Genomic DNA, 16,398 nt, shown 5'->3' on the forward strand with positions numbered 1-16,398 from the left:
ATTTTGAAAACCTCGATGGTGTTCAGCCTAGGGCTGCTTGTCATGATGAGGCAAGGGGAGAAGCGTCACTTTGAGTTCCCATAGGCAAGGAGTGCGGATTGTGCACAAGCTTCTTATTGATTTTATCAAGGTATGCGGCTGGTACAGTTACCTGGTGAACGCAGTGAGCATTGACATCAGAAGGTCCACTGTTGTGTTGCATTATTGATCAGGAAATCCACCCCTCCTCTAAGTGTGTCTATAGCAGCCTGTTTTAATGTTTAGAACAGTATCAGGAAGAATGAGTTTGAAGAAAAAGGCTGACTTTAGCCAAAAAAGTGATCATTAGTCTCTCTCCTTTCGTCTGTTTACCAGCTCTCCTTTCTTAATCTTCTCTTTGACCTTGTGCTTTTTTTTAATAATGAAGGAGCAGCAAGAGAATCAAATGCTTTGCTGCGGTTTGAAGGACACAAAGTCATGGCAACAAGCTGGCTTGGATATTCGAGTTCCCAACCTTCCAACACTCACAAAATTAAAGTTTAAGTGCCTCCAACACTTGTATTCAAGAATATGGGACAAGTGCAGGAAAATGGGATTAGCAAACCTTTAGTAATCGGTATTGTCGGTGCAAACACGATGGGCCGAATGGCCTTTTCTGCACTGTATGACCCTAGGACTCTATAACACTGTAAGAAGTCTCACAACACCAGGTTAAATCCAACAGGTTTATTTAGTTCCATGAGCCTTCGGAACACTGCTCCTTCATCAGGTGAGTGGCCATTCAACTGAAAAGGGGCAGTGCTCTGAAAGCTCATGATACTAAATAAACCTGTTGGAATTTAACCTGGTGTCGTGAGACTTCTTACTGTGCCCATTCCAGTCCAACACTGAAATTTCCGCATCTATAACACTGTGCCAAACAAACCCATTTTTTAAAAAGTTGTTTCCTTCCACTCCCTCCACCCCCATTTTCTTTGAACAATTTTTTCACAGTAACTTCATTGCAGTGTTAATGTAAACTTACTTGTGATGCTAATAAAGAAGCTTAAACTTAGTGATATAAAATAGCAGTGGCTGCAGCTGATTGGGGTAGAAGGCATTACAGACTGTTTGTCTGACGGTCAGGGGATAAGGTATCTGTTTGTACTGTGAGGATGGATGTGTTGAGTAACCAGTGATGTGTGTGTGTGTGTGTATATGGGGGGTAGGGGGGGTAAGTGTGGGGCATACCCTCGTGGTCATGTGATGAAAACCTTATTGGGTAGGCATTGTAGTTTTGTGTCTTGCTTGCCAACCATCACCCCTTGGGGTGAATATTCCCATTCCGACAATTGGAGCAAGCAAGTGGGTAGACCATGGAAAGGATTTTGACCTAGGGCGGAATTTTCCGGTTTTGGGGCGAGTGCAGCTGGAAAATCCCACCCTAGAATCCCTGCAGGATACACTTTGCCCCCTTCCACTACTTTCCTCAATAAGAATTCTCTGTAAGTGAACTCTTGACCTTTATGAGACTCTGCTTGACCTTGGAGCCCTCTATACTTAGTCTGCTGCTTATGAAGGCTATCCTAATGATCGCTCCATTAGGCAGGCAGTCTGAAGCAAGTAGTTGCGATAAGAAAATTAAAGCTTTCAGACTGCCTCTCTGGTGAAGCCAGAAATGAAATGTTTGATCGTGGGGTAATAACGACTGTTTTTGTTTATTTGACTGGGAAATACATTCTTACTAGTACTTTTTCTCAGCAGGAGAGAGGAGGAAACTTGTACTGAAACTTAAAAAGCTGCAAAAAAATACAGAGTTTGGAACTTACTGTTCTGCACTAGTGAGACCACCTGCGTAGATGTCCCTGGGCTTACTTTGTTCCTCTTGTTTGATGTAATGTGGGAATTGTAATGCTGCCAACTCTGGTTGAACATATTCCTGGAGGTTTTATCACACGATGACCTGCCATCAAACACCCCACATTCTCACCCTTCTCCACACCCACCCCCCCAAGACCAACCTTGCCGCTTCCCCACCTTCTCATGTCCAGTCAGAAATTGTTACCCACCTAGATGATTCTACAATGCCAAGCTATGACTATTTTCAAACAAGAAAGAATTTAATTAGCTCTCCTTAACACTGAATGGCATTACCATCACTGAATCCACTCCCACTATCAGTATCCTGGAGACTACCATTGACCGGAAACCAAACTGGGAATTCTGCAGGGAATAAGTCACTCCCCAAAGCCATCTGCAAGGTACAAGTGAGGAGTGAGATGAAGTATTCTCCACTTGTCTGGATAAGTGCAACCCTAACAACACTCAAGAAGTTTGACATCATCCAGGACAAAAGCAACCTGGTTGATTGAAAAACCATTCCACCATCTTAAATGTTCACTCTCTCCACCGCGAATGCACAGTGGCAGCAGTGTGTACCGTCTACAAGATGCACTGCAACAATTTACCAAGGCCCCTTCCAAACCCGTGACCTCTACCACCTGGAAGGACAAGGGTAGTAGATGCATGGGAAACCAACCACCTGCAAGTTTCCCTCCAAGCCACATCCCATCCTGTCTTGGAATTACATCAACGCCACTGTCACTGGGTCAAAATTCTGGAACTCTCTTCCAGCAGAATTGTGGGAGTATCTACATCACATGGACTACAGTGGTTCAAGAAGGCGGCTCATCATTATCTTCTCAAGGGCAATGGGGGATGGGCAATAAATGCTGGTCTAGCCAGCAAGGTCCATGTCCCATGAAAGAAAAATTTAAATGTCAAACAGCCATGTGTTTTTCATCTCCAGCATTTCTGTAAATAATGCACAAAAGTGTTAAAAGATTTTTATTTAAAACACAAATGTTTGATCACCCCAAGATTTTGGTCTTGATTTTTTGCTCAGAATAATGACCAATAAATTAGTCTTCAATTTGTGAGGACATCAGGGACAATCCTGGAAGGTGGGCAACCCGAGCGAATTGTCTGTGGCAGAGAATTAGCCATTGGGTCAGGTTGATGGCAACGAGCTTACTTGAAACTGGAAAGTAGCAGGTTGCCTTGGAGCATGTGCGATGTTCGCCAATCCTGAAATATTGTTGTGGGAACACAGGGCACCACAAGGATGGACAGATTAGGCAAATAATGACCCCAGAGTGTGCAGATGGGATGTTTGAGGTGATGCACCATGCAATGAAACCTCCTTAGGTACAAAATTGGCGTTGTATTATCCAAGCATATATCAACAGCATATTACTAACAATTAGCATGAAGACCCTAACTTGGTCCAATTACTTAGTTTGTGATGTGAGTTTGCTTGAGCTTTTTCCCAATTTGCCAACTTAAATTTGGCAAAAGATCAGTGGAAGCCCTTAAGTAAACCACACAATGTGGTTTCCACTCATCTCTGCAGTTATGGCAGCCGATTAAAAGGACGCCTGAGGAGATTGCTGGCAATGTAGTTTGGGGCCACGTTGACTTTTTCCATCAGCAGCACGGAAGTAGACTATTTTACCCATGTTGCCTGTGCTGCCTCAATTTCCCCCATGCATTCCACTCCCTTTGCCCTTTCTCCAAAGACCAGCAAATCTCTTTTTTTCCCTATATGTTTACCTAATTCCCTTTTGAAGGTTGATTGTGTTCCATCACCTTTTCAGTCAATGCATGCCACATCACAACAAATATCTTCCTCATGCTTTCACTAGTTCTTGTTCACAATTACCTGTGTCATCTGGTTAAATAAATACCCTCTCATAACTGAAAACAGAGTCTTTTTATTTTCACTATCAAAACCATCCATAACTCAGGAAGAACCTCCTATTAAATTTTCCCTTCTCTGCTTTCAGCAGAGCATTCCCAGCATTCTGGCAGCACGGCGGCACAGTGGTTAGCACTGCTGCCTCACAGCACCAGGGACCTGGGTTCGATTCCAGCTTCGGGTCACTGTCTGTGTGGAGGCTGTGCATTCTGCCCGTGTGTGCGTGCGTTTCCTCCAGGTGCTCCAGTTTCCTCACACAGTCCAAAAATGGGCAGATTAGGTTGATTGGCCATGCTAAATTAACTCTAGTGTCAGGGGAGGGGAGGTGGTTAGCAGGGTAAATATGACGGGTTGTGGGAATAGGTCCTGGATGGGATTGTGGTCAGTGCAGACTTGATGGGCCGAATGGTTTCCTTCTGCACTGTAGATTCTCTGAACTATGAACTTCTCCAGCCAGCCCATAGAACTGAATTCCCTGTTCCCTTGTGTACTTTGGGTAAATCTACTCTGCACACTTTTTTCCAAAGCCTTGAAATTCCTCCCAAAGTGTGGTGCCCAGAACTGTGATTTATAGAGGCTTAGTACAACTTCCTTGCTTCCGTACTCAGTGCCTCCATTTACTGAGCCCAGGATCCTGTAATCCCTATGGATTTATCCTGCCACCTTCAAGTGATTGTGTGTGATGCTGAAATAAGAAAGGTGTTATGATCTGTGATCTCGGCCTTGGCAGAAGTAGATACAGTTTGCCTCACTGCATTCCAGTGGGAAAAAAGAATCAGGAGTCCACGCTCCTTATCACTGAAAAATACAAGGGGCGGGAGGGGGTAAATCTGATGAAGACAGGATCATTCATCAAAGGTTCATTTAAAGTTAACTCGTCATGGTCCAAGGTAAGCTTTACATTCAATTTAAGGGAAGTTCAAGAATATAGAGAATGATATTTTAAAAAATAGCAGAAGGTTGCAAAAAAGAATAGAAAAGCAAAAAGAAAAAGTTAAAACTTCAGACAAAAATTCGCTGCAGCATCACAGCCATCAAGCAATTATAAGTAGTGAAGCCCCACACAGTTGAATGACCTGCTGAAATTCACTGCAGCAGAAAAGTAGTGCAAGGTGGGAGATATTGCATGGAATGCCTTCTACAAATAATTACTTCTGTTGAAGTCAGGAATTTTTGGATTTCAGGAATGCTGGGAGTGGGAGTGACCTCTGACCATTCAGAGCTTGTCATGCTAGAATATGAAGTTTTCAGAATATCTGGGACAGGTGACAGCATTTGTATTTGCATGATGCCTTTAACATTGCATCAGTGTTAAACAACGTTTGTCACTGAGCCACATAAGGACATGCTAGGCCAGGTGGTCAAAAGCTTGGTCAAAGAGGTAGGGCAGGATTTTTCTCCTTCCCACAGCCTGCTTGGTAGCAATGGGAGGCAGCATGCCACGCACTGGTGGTGGGACCTCATGGTCATTATGGTTGTCAATGGGGTTTCCCAAGGATGTGCCGTTGGTGGGATTATAAGACTCGCCGGCATCAACATTTCGGTAGTAGATTTTCAAGGAAGCTGGAAAGGAGGAGATGGAGGCAGAGAGAGGTTTCAGGCGGATATTCCAGGACTGAGGCACAACCGCCAGTGGTGGAGCAATGAAGATGTGGATTGTGCAAGATGCCAGAATTGGGCAAGTAAAATCTCAGTGAATTGTGTGTTTCGAGGAAGTTAGAATCCTATAGTGCAGAAAGAGGGCATTCGGCTCATTGAATCTACACCGACAGCAATCTCACCCAGGCCCAATCCCCACACGTTTACCCTGCTAGTCCCCCTGACAGTAAGGGGCAATTTAGCATAGCCAATTCACCTAACCCACTAACTGGAGCACCTGGAGGAAACCCACACAGACGATGACCCAAGCCAGGAATCGAACCTGGATCCCTGGTGCTATGAGGCAGCAGTGCAAACCTCTGTGCCACCATGCCGCCTCAGTTACAGAAAATTGAGAGGCATTCAGGAGTAAAAGAGAACAGCTCACTTTAAAAATCGATTCTTTAGTGGGGACAGAGTTGTTTGAGCTGGCCCACATTCGTCTCTCGGATGGTGGAGGGTGCTCAAGTCTGCACTGCCTCAGATTGTGAACTTTAGATTGAACTATCCATAAAACTCATTCAAAGAGCTGGCACATCGCCTTCTTCTGTGATATATGATTCGATGATCATCAAAGAGTTATTCAATTAGCCCTTGTTTTTATCCCCTTAGCTATGCAGTTTTGCTTAAAAAAAAGGAAGAGAAAGCAAGTGAGTGGAGGAAAAGTTCTTAATCGCATTTATGTAGCATCTTTCATGACTTTAGTAAATACCAAAGCACCTTATAGTCAGTGAAGCTTTTGAAAGTGAGGTCTCTTTTACAATGTAGAGCTGAATTTTATGCTCCTCTGCTGATGAGTTTGAAGGCATGTGGTTCCTCATTAATTCCAACGGGTAGTCTGTCCGCTGCCCATCCCTGCTCCTACCACAGCTTTACCATTGGCAAGCGTGACATTGAGTGTCTCACCTCCATTGAGCCAATTTTGGCTCTTAACTGCCTCATCCTGCCACTGCTGGGATTTAACCAATGGTGGGAAAGCCTCATGCCAAGTGCCCAACTTGACAGATTAGCCTCCATGGAGTGGTGATGAGTGGGAGGATGGTTTACCTCCTCATCTGGGCCAAATGGAGTTAAGTTCCCAAGGTCTTACCTTTTCCCAGGATGCTGTTCCTCCATGGCCTCTCACTCCCCAGTTTCCTGCACACCCTCTCCCCCCTTTACCAGGGCTGTCATCTTGGTGCCAGTGAGACCCCCGAAACACAGACCCAAATATCGATTCAATGCCTTTGATTAACTGGCAGCTTCCTGAGGCGCAACGTCCTGTTCCTGAGAGACGGAAATCACACTTTAAGCCGATTAATGGTCAGTTTTTCGTTAGGTTGTTGTGAAGCAGCTGATGTTCCCTCTGCAGGGGCCTTCTCCCCCTACCTTTAGCTGGGGGTGAGGGAGCACGTGGAATCCTTCATCTTGTATAAATCTAAAACTTTCTAAATCTCCTCCATTTAATCTTCAATCCCAAGCTCTTTGATTTGCTTCATCCATCTTAGAAGAAGAGTTTGAAAACCAATTCAAACCCCTCAACATTATTTCAAGTATTTTGAAATAATTTGTGTCCATTGGAGCCCAAATATTGGGCCTGTGTTGTTCTCTGTGACTGGGGCCAGCTTTAAGGATCTTCCAATCTACTGTACAATCTCCAGTAATTGCCAATACCGAGAGCTCTGACTAATCTTATCGTGGGTCCTCTCTGCTGAGTCATTGCGAAATGCAGTTGTTGTTTGTTCATAGAACATCATAGAAACCCTACAGTTGTTGTTGGTCAGAGCCTCAGAATATCAAGTGATCTGCCCTTTCTTCCAATGGTGGTTGAAGGGCCCTTGAGTTTATTTCCAAAAATAACTGTGCATTATTTGTAACTAAGAGATAAGTCTGTGTAGAGGAACGTCGGAAATTGAATGTTCAGCATCATTCACAACTCAAGAGTCCAGTCTTAAAACCTCTGCAGTAGCTTGGTGTGTGCACTAGTGATAAATTTTGTTGCTTGCGAGCGATAAAGGTCAATCTGAAAGCCGCAGCTGAGAATGGTTATGCTTTAAATCTCAAGTTTGTGCTGATCTTAGCCAAGGCTGTTGTATCCCTCCGGAAATGTATTTTCATTGTCTGGGCACATCCATCATTCATTCTTGCGTGGCATGGCTGTGGCTCATCGGATAGTGTGTGTCGCCTCTGCCTCTGGAGAGCTGAGAGTAAATGGACTTTCCCATTAAAGTATAGCTGCATTGGTAGAGATGCTGGCTTTCTAATAATATGTTTAATTCGAAGCCCCATCTACCCTCTCAAATGGACCCAAAGATCACACAGCACTATTCTGAAAAAGAGGGGGGAAGTTCTCCCCTGTGCCCTGGCCAATATTTATCCACGATGTGGAGATGCCAGCGTTGGACTGAGGTAAGCACAGCAAGAAGTCTCACAATACCAGGTTAAAGTCCACCAGATTTATTTGGTAGCACAAGCCACAAGCTTTCAGAGCACTGCCCCTTCACAAGCCCACTGTATACACAGGATCTGTTCAGATGAGGAGGATCGCAACAGCTCCAGACGCTGAAAGATGCCCTCATAAGAACAGGATATGGCGCTCGACTCATTGATCAACAGTTCTGACGCGCCACAGCGAAAAACCGCACTGACCTCCTCAGAAGACAAACACGGGACACAGCAGACAGAGTACCCTTCATCGTCCAGTACTTCCCCAGAGTGGAGAAACTACAACATCTTCTCTGGAGCCTTCAACATGTCATCAATGAAGACGGACATCTCGCTAAGGCTATCCCCACACCCCCACTTCTTGCCTTCAAACAACCACACAACCTCAAACAGACCAATGTCCAGCCTTCAGGAGAACAGTGACCACGACACCACATAATCCTGCCACAGCAATCTTGGTAAGACGTGCCAGATCATCGACATAGATGCCATCATCTCATGTGAGAACACCATCCACCAGGTACATGGTACATACTCTTGCAATTCGGCCAAAGTTGTCTACCTGATATGCTGCAGGAAAGGATGTCCTGAGGCATGGTACATTAGGGAGACCATGCGGACACTACGACAACGAATGAATGAACACCACTCGGCAATCACCAGCCAGGAGCATTCTCTTCCTGTTGGGGAACACTTCAGCAGTCACGGGCATTCAGCCTCTGATCTTTGGTTAAGTGTTCTCAGAGGCAGTCTTTACGACACACAGCAACAGAGAATCACTGAGCAGAAACTGATAGCCAAGTTCCACACCCATGAGGACAGCCTGAACTGGGATCACACTATCTGTAACACCCACGACTTGCCTGGGCTTGCAAAATCTCACTAACTGTCCTGCTGGAGACAATACATGTGTCTTTAACCTGTGCTTAACCCCTCTCTCCACTCACATTGTCAATACATTTAAGACTTGATTACCTGTAAAGACTTGCATTCCAACCATTATTTTGTAAATTGAGTTTGCGTCTATATATGCCCTGTTTGTGAACACAATTCCCACTCAACAGTGAAGGGGCAGTGCTCCGAAAGCTTGTGGGCTTGTGCTACCAAATAAACCTGTTGAACTTTAACCTGGTGTTGTGAGACTTCTTACAATATTTATCCCTCAATCAACATCGCTAAAACAGATAATCTGGTCATCTATCACCTTGCTGTTTGTGGGATGATGAGTTGTATAAATTGGCTGTGAGATTTCTTGGATTGGAGGCAGTGACTACACTAGTTATAAGGGGCTATATAACTTTAAATTTTCTTCATGTGGGCTACTTGGCTTGTCTCTCCCTCATGTCCTACATGCCAACTCATGCCTTTCATACACCTCCCATATGGCCCGTCTTACTCCTTCAAGTGAGTTCAATGCCAACTCATGCCCTCACATCCCTCACCAAGACCTCATGTCCCCCACCATGACAACTCCATGTCAATTCACCTAGTATCCACCATGAGCAGACCTCAGGATCTACAAAAAATTAAACAAACCTTCTAAAAGTTTAAGAAAATTCACTTATTACACTCAATAGTGAACAGACACCTCATTTGTGAAGCCTGTTGGAAGCTTTTAAATCTCAAGTGGTTAGTCTCTTTTAAAAAATCACCCTCTTGCCACTAAGTCAGAAGATTACATGTTCAAGCCCCACTCCAACTATTCAAGCATGTAATCTGGGCCATCATTCTTAATGCAGTACTGAAGCAGTTCTGCACTTTTGCTGGAGCTGTCATTTGGATGAAATGTTAAACTTGGGCCCTGCCTGCCTGCTCAGGTGGCTTAAAAGATCCTACAGCCCCTAACCTGAAGAATACATTTCTTGTATAGCTTAAGAGAGCTGGAGCTGGAGCTGTCACCGCTGGTCAAAAAGAGGCTGGGGACATGGAACAATTCCAGTTTATTAGATTCTCTCCAGGACACCAGCAGCCAATCAGTGGGTCAGGTGAAACAGGTAGAGTTGGCTGTGTTGTTATGTGTTATTTACAGAAAGTGCAAATTACCCAGCACACTCCTGTGAATCCAGCCGAGACATTAGCCTTGCTTATCCCAGGGGCCCCAGTGTAGATGTCTAAAACTGTTAATTTCAAGAATAAGTCACCCAAGAGGGATACTAACCAAGGGCCCCTCTAACCAGCAAGATTCCTTTTCCTCAGTCAGCAAAGTTACATAAAAAACTACCATTTATATAGATGATCTGGAGGAGGGAACCGAGTGCAGGGTGTCGAAATTTGCTGATGACACCAAGATTGGGGGAAAGGCAAATTGTGCGGAGGGTGTGGAGAGTCTGCAGAAGGATCTAGATAGGCTGGGCGAATGGGCCAGGAAATGGCAAATGGAATTTAATGTTGGCAAGTGTGAGGTGGTCCACTTTGGTAGGAAGAATGGTAGGAAGGACTATTACTTACGTGGCGAAAAACTGCAGCAGGCGACGGTGCAGAGGGACCTCGGGGTCCTTGTGCATGAGTCGCAAAAACCCAGCTTGCAGGTGCAGCAGGTGGTCAGGAAGGCGAATGGGATGCTGGCCTTCATAGCGAGGGGGATTGAATATAAAAGTAGGGAGGTCTTGCTGCAGCTGTATAGGGCATTGGTGAGGCCGCAGCTGGAGTACTGTGTGCAGTTTTGGGCGCCGCACCTGCGCAAGGATATTTTGGCCCTGGAGGGAGTGCAGAGGAGGTTTACTAGGCTGATACCGGAGTTGAGGGGATTGAGCTATGTGGAGAGGCTGAATAAACTAGGCTTGTACTCGTTAGAGTTTAGAAGAATGAGGGGAGATCTCATTGAGACGTATAAGATGATGAATGGGATGGATAGGATAGAGGTGGAGAGACTCTTCCCGCTCAAAAAAGACAGTAGGACTAGGGGGCACAGCCTCATGATAAGGGGGAGGCGGTTTAGAACGGAGTTGAGGAGGAACTTCTTCACTCAAAGGGTGGTGAATCTCTGGAATTCTCTGCCCATTGAAGTGGTGGAGGCTGCCTCGCTAAATATTTTTAAGAAGCGGGTTGATGGGTTCTTGATAAGAGAGGGGATTAAGGGTTATGGGGAGAGGGCGGGAAAGTGGAACTGAGCCACAACAGATCAGCCATGATCTTATTGAATGGCGGGGCAGGCTCGAAGGGCTAGATGGCCTACTCCTGCTCCTATTTCTTATGTTCTTATGTTCTTATGTTCTATCATAAGATTATAAGAAATAGAAGCAGGAGTTGGCCACTTGACCCTATCAAACCTTGTTCCACCATTCAAAAAGATCATGGTTGGATCTTACTGTGGTTTTAACGCCACCCTCCTGTCTGTCCCCCATAACTGAAGGTAAGCATGCAGGTGCAGCAGGCGATAAGGAAGGCAAATGGCATGTTGGCCTTCATTGCGAGAAGTTTCGAGTACAGGAGCAGGGATGTGTTGTTGCAATTATACAGGATCTTGGTGAGGCCACACCTAGAGTATTGTGCGCAGTTTTGGCCTCCTTTTCTGAGGAAGGATATTCTTACTCTCGAGGGGAGTGCAGTGAAGGTTTACCAGGCTGATTCCGAGGACGACGGGACTGATATATGAGGAGACATTGACTAGGTTAGGATTGTTTTCACTGGAGTTCAGACAAATGAGGGGGGTTCTCATAGAGACTTGTAAAATTCTAGCAGGACTAGACAGGGTAGATGCAGGGAGGATGTTCCCAATGGTCGGGGGAGTCAGAACCAGGGGTCACAGACTGAGGTTTTAAGGTAGGCCATTTAGGACAGAGGTGAGGAGACATTTCTTCACCGAAAGAGTGGTGAACCTGTGGAATTCATTACCACAGGAACTGGTTGATGCCAAAACATTGAATATATTCAAGAGGCAGCTGGACGTAACACTTGGGGTGAATGGGATCAAAGGTTATGGAGAAAAAACAGGATTTGGCTATTGAGTAGGAAGATCAGCCATGATCTTAATGAATGGCAGAACAGGTTTGAAGGGCCAAGTGGCCTCCTCCTGCTCATATCTTCTTTGTTTCTATGTTTGTACCCCTTACCTAGCGATGTTCGATCAATCTCAGTTTTGAGATGCACATTTCAACAGCCTTTTGGGGACTTCCAAACTTCTAGTACCCTTTGTGTGACCCCCAGCCCTGAACAGCCTAGCTTTTGTTGTAAGTCTGTGCTGCTCCCTTTCCTCCCCAGAGTTTACAACAAGAGCTGGACACAGGATTTTTTTTGGATACCGGGCAACGCGTTCCAGCTAATTTCGGCAGCCCCGCTGCCTTTTAATACTTCTTGAAATGTTCCTTAGCCGGAGACGTCCTCACCCGGGAGACGATCCCATCTCAGAGAACTGTCTTGCCAATCTGATTGGTCAGCCGCTCTGTCACCTCGGCAGTGTCACCATGAGCAGAGGCCATTCAGATTTCAGCTTCTAAGTGCCGGGAGCCCCAAGACAAAGGAAAGTCCAGGGGTGCCATTTTAGTGCCGGGAGGGGTGGACCCCAGGAAGGGGGAAGAGGGGACAGAGGTCATGTTGGAAAGGCCATGGTGGAGGAAATACCCAGGTGAGGCCAACAGCTGCCTAGAGCCTAAATTCTGGAATTCCCTTCCTAAATTTCTCTGATTCTCTTTTCCTCCTTTTGAGACGTTCTGTAAAATCTACCTCTTCCACCATCTTCCCTAATTTCTCTTTAAAACTCACTGTGAAATGTCTGTTTCAAAATGACCCCCGTCCAAGAACTTGGAATGCTTTATTACATTAAAGGCACTATATAAATGCAGGTTGTGTCACTTTTACAAATGCACCGTAAAAAGCATTCCTTCTGGTTGTATCAGAGCTTGGTATGGCTCCTGCTCTGCCCAAGACTGCAAGGAGTAAAGGTCTTGAATGTAGCTCAATCCATCATGCAAACCAGCCTCCCATCCATTGACTCTGTCTACACTTCCCGCTGCCTCAGCAAAGCAGCCAGCATAATTAAGAACCCCACGCATCCCAGACATTCCTCCACCTTTGTCTGTCGGGAAAAAGATACAAAAGATTGAGGTCACTAGTTCGAGAATAGCTTCTTCCCTGCTGCCATCAGACTTTTGAATGGACCTATCTTGCATTAAGTTGATCTTTCTCTACACCCTAGCAATGACTGTAACACTACGTTCTCCACTTGCTCCTTTCCTTCTCTATGAATGGAGTGCTTTGCCTATATAGCATGCAAGAAATAATACCTTTCACTGTATGCTAATACATGTGACAATAATAAATCAAATCTCTATCATTGTCAGCAAATCTGCTCACCTCATTACCACAGGGTTAGCACTGAGACTGCAAATACATTTCACAATTTCACACAACAAAGAGACAAGGTCATTGGACAGTGTTGAGTTTGAACTGTAATCCCTGTGGCAGCAGGAATTCTTTTCTCCAGCATTGCCCTCCTAATGCAGTTAAGTGTCACCACAGACCTGAAGTTATACACCCTCTCCGATAATCCGCGTTGCCCATCTGGAGTTTCTCTGTACACCAGTAATCTTGGCACAAACCAGTCCAACGGTTTAAAGGTTGTGCATGATTTATGAGCATAACTACAATATGTGTCAAGTCTGCTTGATCGCAACACCCAACCACTAAGCCCTGCATCTGAGCAAATCCCTATCCATGACAGTGAACACCCCCTCCCCTTCCCTCCCCGCAACCAAACTTCAGTATTTCTAATTGTGCTTGTTTGGGGTTTGTTCCCAATTGTATTTAAAATAATTCTTCTTCCCTTTTAATTGCAATTTGCTAAACAATATAGATCCCCAAAAATGTACCCTCACTGAGATCTCTGTTTCTTTGAATGGATTTTTATGACAAATTATGAGTTAAATTAGAAATTCATAAGCTCCCCTCTTTCCAGGTTCTTAAACGTGTTGTGCTGATGTGAATGGTTAACTAAAGCGAAATGTTAAATTTCATGACTTCAGAGAAGTAATATAAGGTGTGAGTTCAACATTTTCCTTAGGCCATGATTGTTTACGCTCATTTGTGCCCCTTTTAAGTTTGGGTATATTCTAAAGCGATTGGGAAGAGTATTTGAGCATAACTTAACATTGGTGAAATGGCTGGCTACAATATTGGATGTAATTTCTCTGTTATGTCTGTAATGACTTTAATCAGGCCGTTGAGGTTGGCCTATAGGAGTATTAACTTCCTGATTAAGGATCCAACTGATGGGCCAATCAGGGAGTCTATGCCTTGTACTGAACCAGGAATGTCAGTTCTGCTGACATGCCCAGCGATAGACTGCAAACTACCAGCACTCTGTGTACTGCTGTTAGAGTTTGTAAATAAAGGGAGTTTGGTGAAGGGACTTCAGCATCTGAAGACTTATTATAATGTCCAAGGAGGAAATTCTAGGCTACAGATGTATCTTTTTAAAGAGCACAGACCATATTTAAAGTGGACTTACCCAACTGTTAAAAGGAGTCATAATTATACATTCAAGCAACACTCAACTCAGCTATCATTGCAGCGTTATGGGATGGGGGCATCTTGTTAAAAATTTTCATAGGTTGCTAGTGGGCAGGGACTGTCCAGCATCAATTCATGGCTAAACAGCTAATGACATGACTGGTATCAGCTCAGTACTGTCATCCATCATACAGAAGCCCAAAGGCAAAATATTGTTCCCCTTTTTTGGTGGGAAAATATTAGTTTACAGATATGAGCTATGGTAAGGAGCCCCCTACAGGTGTCACGTGAGGAGCATTTAGAAACTTTGCAAACATTATTGACGTCCATTCGCGACTATTTTTAAGCATCCCTTTAAATTTGAGCTGCAGGTCATTTTTGCACATCCCCCACTAGGCTGGCAGCCAGACAAGACTTAGGTAAATTATTTATCTGGCCTGTGGGCCCAGACAGGCAGCTAGCCATTTTCAGCACCATATTGGATGTTCTTGGAAACCAGAGCTACAGAGTGTTGCTTCTAGGATAGTAAAACTTAACAGTCAGTGCGTAAAATAGTCACGCTGCATCTATTTGATCTGTTCGAGATCCAATGCAATCATAGAGTTTGATCTTTTAGCTTTGTCTTTGGAGAAAAATGTAACCGCAGGGTAAAACACTCACTGCTGTGAATCTGTCACTTGTAATGGTGGGAGCAATTTGAAATGATGAATTGAGAGTATCAAACAACATGAAGGAGAACTGGCGCTAGTTTGTGATTGACAGCTCAGTGATGTTGCACGCAATATTAACAGCTGACTAGGAGGAATGCCTAGGGGGGCTGAGTTGGAATACAGTTTGAAGGGTAGATATTCAGATAGGTTGTTGCTGCCAGAAAGTTCAAACTCCTGCTGTTTCAACACTGAATAAAGAGTGCTTTCAACAGAGAGGAGCCGAAATCTCAGAGCCATGTCTATCGACGGACTGAGATGTTGAGTGAGAATATTGTAATTGGAGAGTGAAAAATGAATGCTGCAAGTTCCACACAAAACATCCAGTTTAATGATAGCCCGCGTGTATATTAAGATATGTAAATCAAACACATCCAGCAAATGCAATAAACATGAAATGGGAAGCTTGTGTGAGAAGCGCGGTCGCACAGTGGAATACAGAACTGATAACTGCTTGTTTGTTTTTTCATGCAATCATTAGCAATGTAAAGGAAGAATTGTCTGTAGATTTAGAGTTACAATCTAATGAAACTTACCTGTAAAAATCAGCAAAGCAATGATCCTGTAGACTGAATATGGATTGTGCTGAAGACCCATTTCTTGCATTAAAGTAACAACCCAGGGGGTGCAATCTTTGTGCCCCACTGTGCTGGTTACTTAGTATAGTGGAGCAGGAAATTTGAGCAGGAGGCTAAAAGTGTGAATCGCACCAGGCATCCCCCCAGGCCATTTTTGCCCGGGGTAATCAGCCTTGCGCCCAGATATTTATAAGCTGATTTAATTCTTATTAGTAAGCCCAGGATGTAATAGTCCGGATTTATTCACTTTCCGACCTTGCTGGTGGAAGCTCTCACCGGCGCGGATCACAGCTGGTCCCCACTAACAGGGACCAGATGCGCAGGCCTCAGCAATGGGACCAGAGGCCATTGAAGCCCCTTGGGTGGTCAGGGCTGGGGAGGGCTGCCAGTAACCTGGTACTACCAGCCTAGCATCCTGTCACTGCCAGCCTGACACGCCCTGCATGAAACTCCCAACTGCCAAAACATTGACAGAGCGGGGAAATTGCATGGGGTAGCTCGCTGAAAAACCCAGAGTGAAATACTGTTCTCAGGCTTTTGTCACACATATTTTTGGGAAGATCGCCGTCTTTTATTCCTTTCATTGCATTCCCTTCATTCATCCATAACTGAGACCATCTAGTTCCATCGTTCCAATGCCACATGTTTCTACCTAATTTCATCACCGACTATCACTAGAAAGCTTCATCCAAAGCTACATCACCTCCAGCTTTAGTTTCTTCGGTACTTTATCACAGAATCCTACAGTGCAGAAGAAGGCCATTCGGCCCATCGGGTCTGCATCAACCACAATCCCACCCAGGCCCTATTCCCATTTTCTTTGGTTGCCTCAAGCATTTCGTTCTTCAGAAACTACAAGGCATCCATAACTTTTCCACCTTTATATTAT

The 16,398-nt window shown here is 44.7% G+C and overlaps 1 protein-coding gene across 1 annotated transcript in view; it reads left to right on the forward strand.

Annotated features, from left to right (window-relative positions):
* Positions 1-16,398, forward strand: part of LOC145357741 (exostosin-1-like) — a 257,169-nt gene that overhangs the window by 116,867 nt on the left and 123,904 nt on the right. The gene's annotated exons all lie outside the window — the stretch shown is intronic.

Source organism: Carcharhinus amblyrhynchos, chromosome 24, assembly GCF_965287045.1.
Source record: "Carcharhinus amblyrhynchos chromosome 24, sCarAmb.v2.hapA, whole genome shotgun sequence".
In the NCBI taxonomy this organism is placed as follows: Eukaryota; Metazoa; Chordata; class Chondrichthyes; order Carcharhiniformes; family Carcharhinidae; genus Carcharhinus; species Carcharhinus amblyrhynchos.